The 6,000-nt window shown below is 37.3% G+C and overlaps 1 long non-coding RNA gene across 1 annotated transcript in view; it reads right to left on the bottom strand.

Moving 5' to 3' along the window:
• Positions 1 to 1,239: 1,239 nt before the first annotated feature.
• Positions 1,240 to 6,000, bottom strand: part of LOC138241273 (uncharacterized) — a 100,169-nt gene continuing 95,408 nt past the window's right edge. The window contains exon 3 of the long non-coding RNA XR_011190486.1: positions 1,240 to 2,515. This is a non-coding gene — a long non-coding RNA (uncharacterized lncRNA). The remainder of the gene's footprint in view (positions 2,516 to 6,000) is intronic.

The raw sequence follows: 6,000 nt of genomic DNA, 5'->3' as shown, positions 1-6,000 counted from the left end.
TTTGCTAGTTTTAAACAAATGTATAAGTTTGCATTTAGGATAAGGTCAGCCTGAACAGAAGCAATCAGTTGTTTGACATTGGGACACTAACAAACTTTTGTTTTAGATTCTCAATCTCTGCCTTCCACTGAAACACATTCCCAGGCCTGTTTACCACAAACAGAGAATCAACTCTACCCACATTCATTAATACTAGCCAAATAATGACCTGCCAAATCCTGTGGGCAGCTAGCTTGAGCGAATGCAGTTGTCACAGCAACCAAGCATCCTGGAAAGAGAAATAGAGGGGGCAGGCATGATGTCATTCTGTGGGAGGCAGGGACCAATCAGATCCTGAGAAAATTATGTCACCTTTTGTTGAGCCGGTCCATTCAAAGCTATAGAAGTGTGGTGAATTGAAAGTTTCAGAGGTCATTTTTCCCTTGGCTGTGTGTGAGAAAAAAAAATGCAGGAAAGCATTGAGCAGCATTGAGGACATGCTAATATTGTTGACAGAAGGTAGTACTATAAAGATGTCATCAAACCTACCCCCCCCACCTCCACAATTTTAACCCACAATAACTTCTCTTCCAAAATATTGATCAAATGTAATCATTCCAAACAGTTCAGAATGGCATTTCAAAAAGGTGTCAGTAGCCAAAAAAAACGAAATGCAGTGCAACATAGTTCGGGTTGATTCGCTATTGTTTTGGCAAGTTGAGAAAGAAGACAATGATCCTAACCTCCCAAAATACATTCCCCCTCCCCACATCAATCCCAGAATATAGCCCCCCTCAACCTCCCATTGCGCTCATATTTTACAGACTCACACAGGACCAAGCCTCAGCTGAATCCCCAGTTGAAGTTGGCATTTCCCAGTTTTTCACACCCAAAGGAGAGAAAGAACAACTATTTAAAGGGACTGTGTTTTCCGGTATCTCTTTTGTCTTCTGTTTTGATTATGTGCTAGCAGGGTAGCAAACTCCAGGTAGCTAACGAATATTTTTAAACAAGCTGAGCAATCCTGGCATTTACACTGCTGAGGGTCCCTATAAAATCCGAGTTCAAACTGAAAAACTGAATTTCAGACTGACCTTTCAGTTTCTTTTTTTAAAATTAGTTGTGTAGCATCTCTGACATGTTGCCTTGGGAGTATTCCAAAACAATTTTTGAAATATGTATGCAAATCCATTAAAACAATACACTTTCCTAATAAAAGAAGCCATGCTTCAATGAGACAGTAAAAAGGAGACAGACACATTTGACAAATATATTCCTTTTATTTTCTTAATAAGAAATATGTTGAAAAGGGGTGATCAGTGTGGTTCAGAGCTATTTTGCCCACATCCTGCAGAGCTGATTGTCTGATTCAGCAATATACAATAGTATACAACTGTGTTTCTCAACTTTTCTCATTCCATGGAGTAATTACATAAATATAACAATTTTATAGCACACTGCCCCCCTTCACAAACACATACATGTCATTGGTCCAAGCACATTACTATTAATATTATAAACAAAATGTATTTCAATGCTTAATCTTTGCTTGTCTAAAAGTTGCCTTGTATCCTGGCAGGGATTGATGACAGTGAAACATGGAGCTCTTTCTCTGCTGCCCTCAAACATTCCATTTTTTATATATGTACTGTACACATCCAACTTGAGAAATGTAACTAGCACCACAAGTGAGTCCCAGTGGCTGGCCTCTGTGTCGTGTGTATACACTAAACGTGCAATACGACACTTTGGATACTCCACAAAACTAATTCACTGTATATATAAACAATATTTAATGTATTCATTTTTTATTTTTCTCATATGTGACTTTTCCAAAATTCCACAACATACCCATTAATGTCTGAAAGTACAACACTGTACCATGGCACTCAGGTTGAGAAACACTGGTATAACACAAGAACATCCAACTAAAAGTCCCTCTTTATGTTAGTCATCACAGCCTCAATCTCACAGCATTTAACACTATTATGTCCAACATGACTTTGAAATATTAGTATTGCACAAATGGGGAAATAAACCTTGTGGATATCTGCACTGTTACAGTAAAATATCTATATTCACACAGTGTATTAAATAAGTTAATCCACTAGAAATCCTTGCTGCCACATACTAGAATGAATAAGTGCTCCATATATTTAGAAAATGAATCGTTTTCAAACACAGTTTAAGAAACAATAGTTATCACACTTAATAAATTAGCGACTGACATTACTGATGAAGGTCTCCAAGACTTACGTCAGCGATTGCTCCAGCTGACCTTTGCATAGCGAGCTAGTTGATTTGTGCTTTGGGATCGAGCTCTAAAATGACTTCATAAAATGAGAAAATAATATTGAAATAGGTGACATCCCTTAAACAACTGTTCAATACATCATTTTGCAAGCTTTGACAAACATTTGTGTCTTGAGTCAATGTGGTGTGCACTGAGAGCTGTTAACAGGAAGGAAAACATCAGTGTTTGAATGTGAATTCCTCTTCTTTTATATGCGGTTGGGAGTTCCTTTGAGCCCATACACTGCAAAACAACAGAAAATCCACTATTAGGGAAAGAAAAATCAATGCTGAAATGTAGTACAGTGCTAGTACAGTACCTACTCTAAACCTGCTAGTACCATGCTCAATAGCTTTGAGGTGCCATCTGGACTTTTAATAGAGAAGGAGAGGCCTTGAAAGTCTGGGTGAATGTTCCTTTTATAAGGTCACAGCTTAACAGTGGGAGTCTGTGTAGGTGTGAGTCAGCAACTCGCAGGTACCAGTCAAACAGCCAAAAACATAGGGTAGATAACAGATAGAGGGTAGATTATTTTTTTTTACAGCCAAGAAACATTAACCTTTAGTGCAAAATAATTAATTCAAAGTTGAAGTGGAGATTTTAATGAAAGTTTGAGATGGATCACAACAACCTCATTCTCCAAGCTCAAGGTGAGCTCCACTTGTCTACCCTTCATGATGTCACATCCTGAAAAGCCATACATACAAATATGCAACATAAATATAGTAAATCATTCTCTTGCATTCTCAGTTTTGCATCCCTTTGTCACCCCCGTCCACCTTTGCAGCTCACCCTTGGATAATGTCTCTCTCTGTCTGGGAGTCCTAACTTCCTTGTTCTACAGCCAGGTGGTTGACCATCAGCCAAGCAGGTTAAGCCAAAGCTTCTTATGCCTAACTTCTTTATAAACATTCCTAAAAGCATTTATGTATTGGGTGGCTTTACTTATTGAGAACTCAAGGTTACATACATATATATGTACATAGAAATACATGGACAGGAAAGCCAAGAAGACATTTTATCAGCCTGAGGCAATATACTAATGTATCCAGGAATGTTAAAATTACTACATTTTGCTTTTTGACTCAATTCAGTTAAGATTCTTGATTCAGTAAAGATTAAATTGCTCACTGAACTATTGGTTTAATCAGACATTTTTACTATCTCAGGCATTTTCAGGAACAACAGAAACAAAGGAAAACAGATGACTGGTTTTGGAAAAGCAACAGCCAGAGGGAAGATTTACCCGTCTGCAAGCATTACTTAATTAGGTGTCTATGTTTATTAATTACTCCTTAACAACGGCCAAACTGAGTTTAGCACAGTAAACAGGAAATGGAGCAGGGGAAACCAGTCTTACTTGTTTAGATCGTAGGGTTTTTCTTCTGCAGTTCATGGAGTTTATGTACTCATGAAAAACCATGTTAAGTCTCATACATTGCCTACCAATGCAAAACTGAATTGTCATATAGTATATGACAATTCAAAAGTAGCTGTGTCACAATTTATCAGATTGCTTTTGAATGGAAAATAATCATTTGTATTTGGATAGGATTTTTCAGTTCAAAGTATCCCAAAGGGCTTCATACTGTACATAGGAGGGGACCCACCTCATCCACTACTTACTGTAAGTATAACACCTACCTGTGTGACATATGGCAGCGTTCTGTGCCAGCAACCATACTACACAGCAGATCACGAGGAGAAGGGAAATGTCACCAGTTAAAAGAAAATGTAGATTTTGGGATGCCAGATCAATATTCAGGAAACTGGGGCTAATGCTTTTACTCTCATGAACAGTGCTATTGGATCTTTAATGACCAAATAATCGAAATCTTGGTTTTAACATCATATCCAAAGATCAGTGACTCCTGCAGAACAGTAGTCTCTGTTAGCATATTTGGTTTGGGCACTGGTTTGGAAATTCTGTTTTAGAGCAAAGAGTACTACCACTGTTGGTCTAGAAACATTTTTCACATTATTAGCGACCTGGTTAGCATTAGAGGTAAGCCCTTGCTTAGCATCTGACATCAGATAAGGTGATAATGCTGCTGAATAAAAAAACTTTCTCACACATGTTGTTGCATTTTCTTTAGTGAGGGAATTTTTCAGATTTCTTCCCCAAACTTTGAAGTATACATGCAATCATTTATGTGCAGCCAGATAGGTACTTTTATACTCCAATTAAGCTCTATCTGCTCCAACACAACAATTTATACAGACAGCATGGGTGCTCATGGTTAATCCCCTTATTTGGGAGACCTTCACCCTCTAGTGGGATTGAAAATTAGAATATTATTTTGTCTTTTGTAGCACTTTACAGATTTTTAATGTGTATTATTACAATAAACTCATTTCTTACAGAAAAGAAACTGTGTCCAAAATGGAATCTATCAACAATTGATCTCAGAAAAACTTTTATTCACTTTGAGCCTTAAGTGTAAATGGTGGTTTTCAATACTTCACTATCGAAAAGGCAAGATACTGTAAAGTTTGCTGAATTAAGGCAAAAATAAGACCAGAACGTATGTTAATTAAAATGTTATCCTTATTTTACTGTTACACACATGAGTTTGCGGAAATCCCACAGGCATGCAAACACAGGATCTTCAGAAAATGCTCAGTGGACGAGTCACCATCTTATCTGAAAACAATCTAATCTTGAGAAGATGGGAAAAAGTGATGCTACATTTTCAAAGAGATTCTGGAAGATGTTTCATTTCAGTATTGTTTTCCACTGGGCACCTGCAGGTCTTTCAGATATACAATGTAGGTGAGAAGTCACTGTGGTGGTATCCTTTGTAATTGTTCAGGAATTCATTAATTTGTGCTAAGATCCAGGTAAAGTCACCTTTCCCACAATTAATCATAGCACAGCAGACACCTATACACTCCTTGGGAATGTGAAATGTAATGAAAGCCATGCACATTACTGCCAGTTTAAAAGAATGATTAATGAGACATTTTTAAGATAAACAATATATTTAAAATTCCCATAGTCATTCACTACAGCCCAGAACTGATAATTTAATTCACATAACCCTTCTTGTCTACATTTGTTTCAGAGATACTTATTCTTGCTCCACTGTAAATTACTATTGCATTTCTTGATTTATTTGTAATAAGGGAAAAATCAAAATCATAACAATTAAACACAGCAGTCCAATAAGTGGTTCAGTTCTTATTGCCATTGCCAGTTTACCAACTCCACAGGCAAGTTGGTGTTCCAGTGCAGGTTAAACTAATCAAGTGAAAACAGAAGAGGTACAACATAAATCATTTTGGAGGACATGAGTCAACCAGGTTTAAGCAGCAATGAAATTATATCTGAATGAATGCTCATCAATGTTGTGTGACAACATTTTTCATCAAAGGCTGAAAGGGTTTTTAAAAGGCACCCTGGAACCTTAAGTACTGAATTTTCAATTGCAATACACCACATTTGGGGTATCCATCAGCTAAACACAACATCTCAGTCTCAGTTAGGCCACAACAGCAAACACGATGTCTGTCTAAAAGTTACCAAATAAGGTGTTAAAATCTTGCCAAGTTCTACCAAGGATATAAAACATACACCCTCTGAGATACGCAAAATAAATAAAGTGCTCAAATCTTGGGAACAAGTTATCTCCACCCCCTCTCATCTCAAATCTCTCAGCGTCTCCTTGCAAGATGTAGCTTCTAAACCCTTCAAACGTTCATCTAGAAAGCCAGGATTCTGTTTTTTT

The sequence above is a fragment of the Lepisosteus oculatus genome, chromosome 9, assembly GCF_040954835.1.
Source record: "Lepisosteus oculatus isolate fLepOcu1 chromosome 9, fLepOcu1.hap2, whole genome shotgun sequence".
Taxonomy (NCBI): domain Eukaryota; kingdom Metazoa; phylum Chordata; class Actinopteri; order Semionotiformes; family Lepisosteidae; genus Lepisosteus; species Lepisosteus oculatus.
Note: the sequence above shows the minus strand (reverse complement) of the source record. Positions and strands in the feature narration are given on the sequence as shown.